This window comes from Cryptomeria japonica, chromosome 5, assembly GCF_030272615.1.
Source record: "Cryptomeria japonica chromosome 5, Sugi_1.0, whole genome shotgun sequence".
NCBI lineage: Eukaryota > Viridiplantae > Streptophyta > Pinopsida > Cupressales > Cupressaceae > Cryptomeria > Cryptomeria japonica.
This window is the reverse complement of record NC_081409.1, coordinates 846471437-846487137: the sequence shown is the minus strand read 5'-3', so window position 1 is coordinate 846487137 and position 15701 is coordinate 846471437.

Below are 15701 nucleotides of genomic sequence, written 5' to 3'. Positions count from 1 at the left end.
CTAGCATTACTTTACTGGGATTGAGAAAACATATCTTCAAATAGACATATGACTCGGTAACCTTCCCATATGTCTTCCTTGCTATCTCACTGGTCACATTCTTACCGATTGGCAACAACACACTGCCAACACATCTCGACATTGTCGTAATGCCAACTATGTCCAATGCCAACTCACCAGTTGACACTCCATACTGGTCTCCAGACTTACTCATCGGTTAACCTCAACTTCTAACATATCGATTGACATCAATGACAACAACAATGCCAACACCCCACAATGTCGTTACTCAAGCAATTACCAAATTAACCCAGCATACATAAGAATCATCATTTAAATAATGCAACATCGTTTAATACATAAATTCATGATACACAATATCTTGTCATGTGGAAATACATATAGTCGTCAATTACATTACATTATATCCATAAGGATATAGTCTCGAAAAGTACAATAATGAAATGAGTACATAAATTTGGATCACTCAAGAAAGTCATCAACCTTCTCTCGATCCATCACAAACATGATAAAGGATGAAATAAACCCAATGGGTCCAAAAGAACTCCACCCAACCATGTGGTACCATTAGGTCTGTAATGCCCACCAAAATACCCTAGAGAAATACACTAACTAACATGCAAATAGAGATAATATTTTTTAAAACATCTACTAATGCGACTTAATCAACTAACTACTCATATGCATCTAACATCCATTAAATAATATATAATTACCCATCATGAACATAATCACCACTCATGATACGCCAACGAAAATAAACAACAATATAACATCTATCTTCCCTATGGTAAATCAACATTATTACTTACACTACTAATCATAAGAAAAAACATCATAATTACAACTAATCCAATGCACACTACTTGTATTATCAATTATTCTTTTCATGCACATATGCAAGATCATTTCTAATCTATCAATCATAAATTTGATCTTCATCAATGCAACTACCAATTAATCCCATTAGGTTCATTTTAAACCACCAATAACAAATATTCCTAATCCCAATCACTTACTCTTTTATAACATCATAATCTACTACCAATAAAATTTACCACATTATTAATCCATTCCTTTAACCACAATACACATACATACAACACTAAATACATATCCATAAAGCCAATTTTATTTTCCATTAATAAATTAATCACAAGATACACATGATACATCAGTATGTCCACTATTATACCATCTACTACACAATAACCAATTACATCAAGGAGCATAGTTATTTTAATCTCAAATACAATTACATCATGAATCCAATACATACATATGCCATGTAAAATATACACAACAATTTGCTACAAGTATCCATCCATAGCTGAGAAGACATGAGATCCACATCCATGCAAAAGCATCTAATGAAGAACATCCCAATGGAAGAATGCATCAAACCACCTGACCATGTGGAACCATAAGGAACCACCCCCCATTCTAGGAGATGACACAAGATCCCACTCAAACTCTAGATCTAGGTTGACACCTAACAACCAAGGGTAACACAATACTAATGATAGGATGCAAAACATAAGGCTCGTGATTACTAACATAAAATCTCTAATCATAAATATTCCAATGCAAAACCTCCAAAGGCAACTCATCAAATCAAGACTCAAGGCACTAGGACCTACATGTAGGGAAAAGAGTGTCATCACATGCGACAAATGGGAACCTAGGAATCTATCCCGACCATCCTAGATGCACATGCAAATACATCTCAACCTCTATGGAGTAAGGGAGATTAGCTTACCTAGGTTACCAAGGCCTTCCCAATCCTATCTCGGTTCACCACCACTAGGCAAGGCAAAGGGGCCACCAAAACTATTTTCTTCTCTTATTAAGGTGAACTATTCTACCCCAAACCCCGAGAATTATTAATTAATTTATCACTTGATTACAAGTCAAATACCCAATGAGATATTCTGATGATCTAGACTCCACTTAACCTGGTTGTCTACTCCATGTAATCCCAGCCACTCACTTGGAAGCTCACTCTCCCCTAGAATGCATGTAGACCTTAAGGTAAAAGCAATGCATAACAGAAAATGTTCAAAATAACCATGGGCTCACATCAATACAAGACCTGGTGACCAAGGTGCCAAATCAATCCAATAGCATCCCATGCAACATGGAAGCCAATGTTGGCATTATACACTCAGATGAGAATAGTTGATATTGTCATTGATGGCAACCAACTGGTAACATGGTTCATAGGTTACACAGGCAACATACATCATCTACCAGCATCGGTAGGCACAACAAAGATTATTCACACCGGAATCCATTCTACACCGATAGAAGATGTTACCGGCACTCCTAGCCGACATGGAAATTATATTGTTTTGTATTGTAATATTATTTGTATAACCGACATGATGTATTGTAAAGACTCATATATGTATGAAATCTTATAGGTCATTTTGTAAAGTAAGGATATGCAATTAGGTAATGAATGCAAGAGGAATATGAGAGCGAATAATTGTATATGCATTATGATGTAATTATTCTATGAGCGAATAAGAGCAGAGAAGAGTGAAGCAAGGTTTATGGTAGAGGTATCTGACAAAGCTTAAACCGGTACTGAATCTAGCATTGCAGATGCTATTTTGAGCAGTACATTGTCATTGGATTTAATCATCCAATTTCATAGTCAGTGGGACTCCATTTTTGTTGTTGAGCAGTGAGCTCTAGGCTATTGGCCTTCCTGCATGTGCAGGCCCCTATTGTATAAGTAATATTTATTCATATTGGCCAGTGAATAAATATTGTGGGTCATAAATCCCACCGAGGTTTTTCCCCTACTGGGTTTCCTTGCCAAAAATATTTGTGTTATGGTGTGCATTTATGGTTATACTGTTATTTCTCTTTATTGCATTATTACTTGTTTATCGGTATATTAATTTAGGTTATAAAGTTGCAAACAAGTTTAAATCTTTTGGTTACCGATTAGACACTAATTCACCCCCCCCCCCCCTCAGTGTCTTTGGGACTGATCAAGTATCTAACAATTGGTATCAGAGCCTAGTCCTCTATTTGCAGAAGCCTAACAACTTGAGGAAGATTCTGAAATTGGTACCGATGGAAAGTTTGAGACAACAGTTGGAAGGAGATCTTGAAGATTTTGATGCAGAAAAATTGAAGAATATCAAACTGGAATATGAACTCAGAACTGCTCGGGAATTTATCAAAGCACTTCAAGATAACCTAGTTATAACAAAGAATAAGAGAAAAGAATTACATGTGCAATTGCAAAATCAAGATGATGAAGAAAAAGAAACTCTCAGAGATATTGTAGAGAAATTGAGACAAGAGAACAATAACATGAAGAATGAGATGCAAGATTTAACCATGAGACTATGCAAGTATGTTGAAGATAGAAAGAGGAATGAGGAAGATTTGGCTAGAAGACTTAATGAAAGATCAGATGAATCTCACAGGCTTAGTTCTAAAAATGATATGCTTAAAACTAATTTGATTCACATGCAACATGACAAAGAGGAACTTTTGAGACAAGCTAGCACTTTGGAAAGTGAGTTGGTCACTGCAAATGAATACAAAGACAAATTCAAGAAAAGTTTAGATAATCTTGATGATATGTTGAAAAGTCAAAAACCTAATGGAGAAACAATTCGACTTGGATTTGAACATGGAGAAAGTTTCAGGACTGCAAACAATCATGATCATAGCAAATCGGTAAGGCAGCCTAATGCTTATAAATTTAATGGGAAATGTTTTAATTGCAAAAAAATTGGTCATAGAGAAAATCAATGTAGATTTAGGAATAATCATAATACAAAATTACCCACCAGTCAATGTTCAAAATGCAATAAAAATGGGCATAACTCAGACAATTGCAGAATGAATGTGAAATGCTATGTTTGTGGTAGATTTGGACAGTTATCTAATCAATGCAGAACTCAAACCAGTCAATGTTATGGAAAGGCTATTCAGAGAAATAATGTAACTTGTTATGCATGTCACAAGATTGGGCATATTGCAAAATTTTGTAGAAGTAAGACTCTACTGGTGAACAATAAAGGATCTAATGATAAAGGCAAAGAAAAGGTGATTGAAATCAAGCAAGAATTTTCTAAACAATGGATTAGGAAGAGATATCATAGAATTGATGAATCTGTCTCTGCACCAACAGAACAGGGTTACCCTGCATTGGCGAGAGATTCTTCATCTAACTAAGGAATAATCCTTCGAGGTAAGGCAACAAATTGAAAATCATGCATTTACCCTCGGTTGGTGGTAATAAGTTATATTTCTTCTTTACCGACAGATATGTGGAGTTTTCACTTTACCAACGAAGCATTTATTGCAGTTATAAGTTAATTTTTGGTTATAAAGGCATTGTAATTTCTCATTTCAATTCACCAAGCATCCAAGCATTCAAAGAGAGATAAATTAAGCAAAGGCATTCTAAAGGCGAAGCAACAAAGGTCTTTTCAGAGCATTCAAGGATTTCTCAGTTAAAAGCTATTTATCTTTCGCAATGGCATCTTCATCTTCTGTTCCCAAATTTTTAGCAAACCCTACCATTGTGGAAAACATAAAACGGCCTAGACCCATTTTCAAGATCATTCCTAAGACAGAAAAATTGGATGACTCTATTGGTGCAATTTCTAGAATCCCAAAAGGAGTCGCATTTTCTGAAGACCCTAGGGCATACATACAGTGTTACATAGAAATTTTAGGGTCCGAAGATTTGATGAACATGTATATGAATATAATCATTGACAAGAATGGGGTAGTGAAACTGGAACATAAGGTAGTTGAGGATTTACGTTTCATAGATATCCTCCATATGCCGAAATTCTCAGATGAAGTCCCCTGCTATGTCCTTAGCAGGGTTCACAGTGAATTTATGTGGTTGGAATCAATATTTAAGATTACCAAGGAAGCTAAGAGAGTTGTTACTAGTTTACCCTCCACCGGTTCTAGACCTGACAAGAAGAATAAAATCCCTAACAAAGAGGTTATGAGCTTAATCGGAGCTATATTTGACAACCGGTCACTTAGGGTCGATGATATAAAGGATAAAAATGTTAAATTTGCTAGCATGTTCATTGGCTATAAAGTTGGTCATACAAATAAGTTGAATTTTGTATCTAGTTCATGCATTCATAGTGCACATGAGATGATGTTGAACAATGCAAAGATTAATATTTGTGAATGGTTAAAGGATGAATTATAGTTAGAGAATTTGCATAAGATCAAAGGTGATAAGAAAGGAACCTTCAAATTTGGAAGTCTGATAGTATGTTTAATGCTTTACTTTTCAAAAGAGATCCCAGTATAGGACATAAGGATTTTGCCTATGATACTTTAGTTGGAAAACAGACAAAAGAGGAAATCACCGGTAGGGGATTTGATGGCGATAAGTTGGTAAAAAACTACTTTAAGAATTTCCAAGCTAAAATGAGACAAACGGAAAGGATTCCCCAAAGCATTGTGGATAAATATGATAAACATATATGCTTTGTAGTGAAAAGAGATGAAATTTGGATGGAAGCAACTAGACCCAAAACTATCTGGATTACTAAAATGGGATATGAGGTGGATTCATACATCTTACACTCATATGCTAAAATACTCCTACATGCTCCATTGGAACCAACAAAGAAAATATTTGTTGATGCTAAAACCATTGAAAGTGATGTTGCTATGATGAAGCAAAGGAAGAAAAGAGATAAATTTATGAAAGATGCTTCTAAAATGGTAAAGGATGTTACAAAAGGATTGATGAATCTTAGTGGTATTGCTGCTAGTGTGATAGAAAGTCAATCAGAGTAGAAACCAATAGCTCACATTTCTCCCGTGGCTACTTCATCTGATTCTGACAATGACAGGGCAACTGAATTCAAGAGAGTGGACAGGAAGAAAAGAAAACCCTCACCGCCACCTGCTCCATCTCCCAAGAAGTCAAGAACACATAGAAAGAAACAACAGGTTGTAAGAGAGCCCATTGGTCAGAAGAAGAAAGTGACTCCAAAGAAGAAGCAAGAACCTAAGGCAATAGATACTCTTACACCAGAAGAGTTGATCAATGAAATCCCATAAGAAGGTACAACCTTAGTAATGTGAATAAACTTTATCATTCTTTCAAGGATTCGGATAAGGATACTATAGAGGAAAGCATTATTTTGTACCTAGATATATACAAGAAAGTTCTTATCGAGGTTGTAGATGATCTACCAAATGACTTGTACTTGAGGTTAGAGGCTAAAAGAATGTTTGTCATGGAGCTTGACAAGAAATTAAAGGTAGAGGCTCTACTTGTTGTGCATCCTGTTAAATCCAAACATGAAATTGATGATTTAATATCAGAGGCAAATAGAATAGTTTTTGTGAGTGGTCACCAATAGGTTAGCCTTATGGAAGGCAGAGTCAAGGAAATAGCAAATGAAACGACAAATAAGTGGGATATATTTTTTGTGGAAAGAGAGAAGAAAGAAGAGAAGGATAGACAGAAATTAGACAAGTCATTTACCAAGGTATATCAGAAAGATAAGGGTAAAGGAAAAACTGGTAGTGTACCTGATATCATGGTCAAGGATAACCTTCCTCCACTGGCACAAGACACCCCACCAATAACTGCAGAGGTACCGACACAAACTGATAGTCAACTAGAAGAGAAGGCAGAAGAAATGACACAAGATGACACTATTTTGGAGTCTGATATTCTTTTTACCATGAATGTGGACACACGAGATTTTAACGTTGTCATGGATAAGGAAACTGCAGAGGAAAAGAGAGCTAAAGCTACAAATGTTGAGGTCTCTGAGTCACTAGTAAACACCGTTGACTCTCACACTAGTACATTCGGGTCAAAATTTCGACGGCAAATCGTCGGAATTCCGACACAATTTCATCACACTACCGACAAAAAAAGTCATCTAAAACTTTGTGTCAGAAGTTCTGACTATCCTTGTGGTCGTCGCAATTCTGACATCACCTCCAACCTTTCCGATGGCTACCATGGATGCTCATACCCCGAAAGAATACCGTCGCGATCTCGGCCTATCGTCGGAATTCTAACTCCAAAGGGTAAAATTCCAATAGAGGAGTGTCATCGGATGCACAGCATCCTCGTCGGATGCATAGCCTCCAAGAGAGTTCCGACGAGGATGTTGTGCATCCGACGGCACTCCTCTGTCGAAATTTTACCCTTTGGAGTCGGAATTCCGACGATAGGCTGATTTTTCAGAAGAAAAAAAATTTATAGGAAAAGATTGACATTGGTATCTCTCTTCTATCTCTCTTCTCTATCCCTCTCTACTATCTCTCTTCTCTCTCCCCTCTCTAGGTCTCTTTCTCCATCCCTCTCTTCTTCTCTCCCTCTCTACTTCTCTTTCTCTACCCTCTCCAGGTCATTATCTCTTCCTCTCACCCTCTCTCTCTCTCTCACCTCTATAGGTCTCACCTTCCATTCCTCCATCATTACCCATGCTGTCAAGTTGCAAGATATTTCCCAAAGTACTTGGTTGCTAGGGTTTATTTGCTTAAGTGTTGGAGTTTGAGCTAGATGAGACCTGCATGATTAAGCCGTATTAAGTGATCAAGCCACCAAGATCTCAATATTAAACATGACTAGGTTCTAGGGTTTTAGGGTAGCATAGGTCAAGATTGAGGTATGGTCGTCAAGAATTACCTTCCAATGACAAAAGACATCCAAATGATGAAGAATGAAGGCGATGAACTCATAGAAGTTTGGAGGAGATAATTTGACTAAGTTAAAATTTTGTTTAAGTCATGGTCATGATACTAGCTTGCTCATCAAGAGCAATTTGTGTGAATGAACCCTAGAAATGTGCCCATGCTAGAGAAGCAAGAATTCCAATAAAACCTAAGGCAATTCTAGTAAGGGGTCAAAATTAAAGAATTAGGGTACAAAAAACAAAATTTGGCTAAGTTGAGATGTTGCTCAAGGATGACCTAAATCATAGAGTGTAAATCAATCATGAAACATGAGAATGGATAGGTCTTGACCCAAGCAATGTAAGTCCCCCTTGTGATTCTAGAAAATATCACATAACAATCATTGAGTCTATCTGCAATATAAAGTCAAGACCTAACTATTGGAATCTTGGAGTCATCCCATTTGATCATGTAGTTTAGCACTTGGGAGGATTTTGTTCAAGAGAGGATAGAATACTCAGTATTTTATTTTGTGTTGCATAGTGCATAAAAAACACATCGACAGAAACCATTGAAAGGTTTGGTTAAAGCCTTCGAATCACAATCTCTACGAGAAGCTATCAAGAGTGCCCAAAATTTGGAAACTTTAGTATCCAAGAACATAATTCATAAGGCACCACTTTTAGAGCAACCAAAGAAGCCTATCAATGTAATATTTTATTTACCTTGGATATGTTTTATCCTAAGTGTGATACTCCACTATTAAAAAGCTTAATTAGGTAATATTTTTACTTAGGTAGAATAAGATAATGAGTTGCACATTCTCCTTCTTTGATTGAGATTCTACTTTTTCCTTGTCACAAATTTGGAAACTTGGATAAGCAATTTCTTTTTTTGGTTTTCTACCTCTTCATGAACCTCATGGATTTGGACTCTTAGAAGCTATATATTGTAGGTTTTTCCTTGATTAACATATCAAATGAAACTATTGTGAGCTTTCATAGCTTAACATACCAAGGGCTTAAGTTTGGGGACGACAGGGGGATGACGAAGGGGGCGGGGTGGGATGCAAATATATATACAACTTAAAAAATTAATTATAAAAGGATGTGTATAGAATAAGTATAACAACTGTAAATAAAACTTTGCCACACTATGTAAATTTTACAATAAACATTAAAAATATGTCAATGATTGCATTGAAATTTGAACATTAACAATGGTGGTAGAGTTTTGGAAGTTGGGAACAAACTTAGAATAAGTATAAGAATTGCAGATGAAACTTTGGCATACTAAGTGTTTAAACTAATCAACATAAAAAAAATGGAAATGATTGCATTAACAATAAGAATGGTGGGTAGAGGTTTGGGGTCAATGGGTAGTGCCCCTTGTGGGGGGTTTGGGGCAGAGCCCCCATCAAGGTTAGGGGCCATTGCCAAACCTTTAATACGGATGACATTTTCACAATAATTTCACCATTTTTGTTTAGAATTGGAGTTTCTAATTGGGGGCCATGGGAGAATCATAGGCATCCTCAAGATGGTCAAGAGACTCCTTGGAGTCCCTAGGACATCCTTAAGTGGTGCGGCAAGGGGATGTTTCCCCTAAGTATTGCATCCTAAAAAAATAAGGATTTTGGAGGGGGGGAAGGGGTCCCCATGTTTCAATGGTTTCAAAAGATTCTAAGTTTTTTTTTAATCTTTTCATAACCAAATATACTCCTCTTGCATCCTTGGATGATTTGAAAATTGAAAACAATTTGACAAGAAAAAACTAACTTCTAAAGTTTAGACTTAGTTTTCTTTTTTTATCCAAGTCACTACAACGTTTCAATTATCAAAGTAGCTTTTTTTTGGTGGTTTTGAAGCATCCAAAAGGCTTGAGAAATTCAATATTATCTTTCATTCCACCAAAATTGGAGATCAAGAAGCATGCTCACAAACAAGGATTTGTTTGTAACTTAAGGCAATCGACTAGTTTTTGGGGCATTTTCAGGTCTAAAGAACCTACCATTGTGTCAAAAAGGCCCATAAGACCCCATTTTCTTCTAAAACTTGTCTCTTTTGGTCGTAGAAGCATTTAAGGAAAAAAAACATCACACAACCAATGATATGCCTATACCATACATATTTGAGTTAAAATAAAAATAAAAAATTGACAAGGTTTGGAGACCATTGAACAATTTGAGAGATTGCTAATACATACACTCAATTTATAAAGTCTCAATTTGATGTACTTAATCTTCGAGAGGCCTATACAAAAGCATTTTGTAATTGCGAACTAAGATAAATTTCCATTTTTGGCAGTTTTCATCATGGATTATGGTATTAAATTCTGACATTCTATTGTCAAGATAAATTCAGAGAACCATTTGTACTCGAAACAAGGGATAGTGAAAAATTACATTATGTAGGATCTCCTACCCTATCCCATTGAATCCATTCCTACACCAAGTGACTATGAAAAAAAGCGTAGGTATTTAACAACAATGACATGGTCCATGGACTAGTGATCCTCCTCTTGATACTCCATCTACAAATGAGAACATCTCTTATACATGTTGCTACTTTAGAATTAAAAGTTGCTTCTTCTAAAACTTTCCATGATTCTTTGCAATAGGATTATTTTTCTTCTAGATTCACCCCACTAGGACACATTCCTATCAAGCATCTTTACTTTTTTGAAAAGTAGACCACATTTCAGATCTAGATGACACCATAATGACTTTGATTTCCTCTTGCAAGATATTCCTCCATCATGTATTGCTTCATCGAAGTTTAAATTTGCTTCTTCAAGGGCTCTCAATGATTCTCTATATAGGATTCTTCGTGTCTATGAGATCCACTTCATTGGGAGGCCTACTTAAACATTTCACATCTGTTTGTGGACTCTCACCTTTCAAATATTGATGAAACAATTGAGAATATTTGTCTTCTCATTGATGACAATGCCCATCGAGTTACATCGTCTCCCATTGTAAATTCACTTGTTCTATCCTCACCATATCATGCAACATGACACATTCTATTTCACATTAATTAAGGTCTCACATTTCAATGATTGTAGTTCCTGAATCTTCTATGGAACAATCACAGCTTAACATCAACATCAAGACACATGAGTCACTTCAAAAACCATACATCTGAATTCCTTTCTACATTCCACTTGAATGGGAATTCAACAATTTGACAACTCAAGATTTCCATATTGTGAAAGGAAGGTGCATCATTTATTGCAAATGAACCTACTACAACATTCACCATTCAACATTTTGCATTGATTTTCTCTCTTCTTTGTGGAGGCACCAACTTTAGGGGATGGGGTGGGTCTATATTATCCTTCACATATGTCACTTGGGATGGATTTTTGTCCCATGGATTTTCTAGTCTCTACTTCGAGAGGGTACACTCTCTTTATAATTTACAGTTATTTCATATTTTACATGGATACCTAACCTTGTGACCCATTTCTTCTTACCTCAATTGCACTTAAGGGGGTGTGCCAATGTACCATTTTATTCACCAAGTGGATATGTTTTATCGTAAATATGATATTGCATTTGTTTGTTTAGTTTACTTAAGTAATTTCTTTTAACTTGAGATAATGACTTGCACATTCTCCTTCTTTCATAGGATTATGTTTTTTTCCTTATCCTCAAAAATTTGGAAACTTGGATAAACAATTCCTTGTCTTTTGGTTTTCTATCTCATCCTCATCTTCATCCTCATGGATTAAAAATCTTGGATATCGAGTGAAGATATTGTGAACATTTTCATTTTCTCTCTTATGAAATCAACTATGTTATGCTATTTTGATTTTATTATCATTTATATTTAACAATTTTAAAAATGTTATCACTTACATTAATTTCTAGGTTAATATTTATTTTGTAGATTCTAATAGAATTGAATACCATACCCAAACAATATCTAGTATGAACTAGTTAGTTACAGGCTAGGTTCCAAGCGTACTTGGTAACACAATTTTTGAGCTTGTGTTTGTTTATGATTTAACAATTGATGCATCTAGCTTTGCTACGCATCTGCTTTGAATACAATGAGAGGGTGATTTTGTCTAAGCCAAGAGACCCTGCTATCTAATATCACCCAAGAAAGATACTGATATTTTACCTTGGAAATATAAGCCTTTTGTAAGTATAATTCAATGAATTGTGATAATAACTTAAAATGAAGTGAATTAAAATTTGATTGAGTTCCCCATTGTATTTTAACAAATCACCTAGGAAGATGTTCATTCCTAACAATTTCCAATTCTCTTTCCAAAAGGATGAAAGAAGAGAAAGGAACTAATTAATGTTGGGACAGAATTTAGAAGACCTATGTTTTGTGTCTGAAAGCTACTAGCCTAGAGAGCATGGAAACAATCTGAAGTCATGGGAGAGAGTTTCAGTTCTATCTCTAGAAATTATGTCCAGTACTCTTGTATTGAATTTTTAAATCCTTCTAAGTTTAAATGTTCACGAGGAAACTCTAAAATTTTAATAAAATACATAAATGAAAACCAATTTTGTTTTCGTCGGAATACTTTTGAAAATCACATCACCTCAGTAATTGAACTGTAACAATAAGATTGCATACAAAGTGCAGGTTTGCTATGAACATGTTAAAAGGGTTAAACTGTTTCAATTAATACAAACATTGGAACTATTAAACAATAATAGCTTGTTGGTAATCAAGATTTTGGACTATGCCCACATTTTACACCTTTTCATACAGTTACAAAGAACATAGAAAACATGTACGTGGAACTACAAATTCCAACATATGTAAAAATACAGCAATCTAAATAAGAATGGGAAGCATGTGGAGAATGGTTAAGACATGCATAAATAAAAGGAAAACAAAAATCTCTCAATGTGTATCACAAACAAATCAAGGAAAAAAGCTTTTAGGCAGGGGACCGATATGATCATAAAAATTTCAAAACTTCCAAAGTATAGAGCATTTGAGATTTTACAGAGAATGCGTTAATTCAGCTTTATTCATGATGAGGCATATTCACAACTTTTGCAGTCACACCATGGTGTTGTTCGTGTTGGCTCTATTGGACCCTGCAATTAAGATTCAATATATGTACATTATTCAATAAGATTAACTGTGCAACATAATGAAATGTTGAAAAGTGTGTTATCTTATTGAGCTTCGCTTTGTTTTGAGAATAGTTTAATATTCTCTACTTAACAGGGCCAACCACCTGAAGGTGGAAGCTCATTTGGCCCCTCCCCGCCCCCTAACATCACTCTAAATTCCCCGTTAACATCTAACATTCATTCATTCTTTCATCCATTATTAAAATATAACATTCATTCATTATCACATAACGTTCATTAACACATAAAATTCATTAACTTTCATTAACACGCAACATTCATCAATAATCATCAACACATATCATTCATGAACATTCATTAGCACATAATTACATTCATTAACACATAAAAATCAGTCATTATCAAATAAGGTAGATTACAATCATTTCTTTTTCTTTTTTTTTTGAAGCTATGTAAAGTCTAAGTGGAGGATTGTCTTCTTCATCATTTCCCCCATCTTCGGATGTTCTGCCCTCTTCTCATGCTCTTGATGTATGCCTAGTCCTGTACAAAGGACGAGGATGTTGAACCAAAGGGGGGTTCCTCTGCAATAACAAAGAATTGGGTTAAATTCAAAACATTTTTTTATTATTGTTACAAGTATTTCATTAATTTAAAGAACACAACCGTTACACTCTTTACCTGATGGGGCCACATCATCTTCCACATCATTTTGTCTAGCCTCAACCTCGACATGCTGAACACCCTCTAGATCCTCTGGAGTTGAAATACGAAATGTTACATTAATCAATACACCATTTGCAATTAAATTTGTTTAAAGGAATAACAGTGGTCCTCTTTACCTGATTGGGGAACATCACGTTCCTGATGTTGTCTACCCGGATCATGCTCCACTTGGTCACCACCGACTACATGCTCTAAAATATTAACAATAAAGGTTACATTAATTACTACACTAATTTTCAATTTAAGATGTTTGATTGTATTAATAATTACATAAAAAAAATTGAATAGCTGTAAAGCGAAAAATCGCAATCGAACCCTAGTTGCTCTCCCCTCTTCCAACTCCGAGGAGAGAGAAGGGAGGTTCGCTAGGGTTGATGGTTTTCACTTAAGGGAGAGACTTTACATTCAAAAGAGAGGTTGAAACCCACAAGACCCAATCCCACACAATGCAAGATTGGATGCTAAATGCGTTTCAAGGGTTAAGACAGCAAGGCTACCCTCTTTTGTAAAGAATGTGCATAGAAGAATTAAGCTAGGAATGCATAGAAAGTGACAAAGATTCGCTTATAAACTGAGATAGGGTTATAGGATGAAGTTGCAGACCTGGAATTAGCAGTAAAATGTCGATACGGTGTTGTCCTGCAAATTTGAGCAAAAGTTACCGGGACGATGGCGCCCAAGCGCCACGGTCCTCCGAAAAATCCGCGAAACGAAGGGGGATCTATTCGTCTCTGCACAAGGATTCCAGATCTTCAATTTCAGCCGCGTACCTACAACCTACACACAGAAAAGCGAAGATGATTGGGGGGTTAGGGATTAGGGGTTTGCCTTTAGGTCAAACCCCAGTTTTGGAATTAACCAAGAAATGAGAAATGTTGTAAATGTAAATGATTGTAATGTAAAACAAGTACTAATACCTTGTTGTAAGGATGTTTGTATCCTTATGTGCGAAGGTATAGATGTTGTTGTTTGTTGTATTGTTGTATGTTGTATGTAGCTTGTAGTAAGTGATCTCCTCTTCAATGGTTGAATCCTTGTCTTGAATGCAACACTTAGCCTTGAATGGAGACTTAGAAGGAATGCTTGAATGCTTGAGTATAGTTTCCACGCTTTTTCCGTCATATCATCTTATGTCCAAATGAGAGAGGAAAATGTAGTTTATATACTTGCCAATTAGGGTTAATAGACTGATTTTTCCGACCTTAGGCCGACCAGGAAAGTTTATTTTCCAAATTGCAAACAAAAAGACCCGAAGTCCAAAGGAGACCGGGCCCAAAATAGGACCCAGGGACCAGGGCGCTGGGCGCCATGGTCCTGGGGGACCAGGGCGCTGGGCGCCCTGGTCCTAAAGGACCAGGGCGCTGGGCGCTCTGGTCCCACCTCCTGGGACAGCAGGGTGCAAGGAGGTTCAGGCCAGGGTGCTTGAAAAATGCAGTTTTTAGTGTCATAATCAGGTTTCGGGGTCTCCATTCAGGTTGCGTGTTGCGTCGCCATCGTGAAGACCGAAATGCAGTCGAAATTGCAAGTGTCACAATTTTAGGACGCTACATTTAGCCCCCACTTTAGCGGGAGTATGTGTGCTCATACTTCCGGTAAAGTACAAGGAAACAACATTGAAAGACTTTCACCACGTCAAGGAGGCAAGACACACCAAGCCCCCAGTGGACTAAGGATCTTACGACTTTGATTGACAAAGTAAAAGGGAAGATCACGAGGGAGAACCATGACTATCAGTAGTAAGGTTCCCTCACTATGAGTCATGCAAGAGAAATACCGAAAATTTTCAAGGCAAAGCTAAGTTCGCCAAGAAATTTTCAAGTATCTTGAAGGGATAGACAGGGTGTATGCCCCCCTACGTTAAAGCGATCACACATGCCTCAACGGGGGTGATTGTTTTAACGTAGTGATAAACATAAGAAATGAGAAAGGGAAAGGAGCACATTATCACAAGGATTTAGCCCCCGAGTGTGAGATAAACCCAAGGATAATAGACACAAAACACAAAGCACAAGGTGACTTCGCTTTCCTCGGGGTCAGTATGCTGTATGATAAGTCATGTATATATATCATATGTATGTATGCATAATTGTTCTTCATTCCCCAATCAAGGAAGGTCACCTAGAAGAAGGGAACACATGTGTCTTTTGAGTCAACATGAGAGAGACCAAAAGAGATCTCAATGCTTTGCATTGTCCTCAAGTAGACAACACCAAGGACAACAAATAGAAGA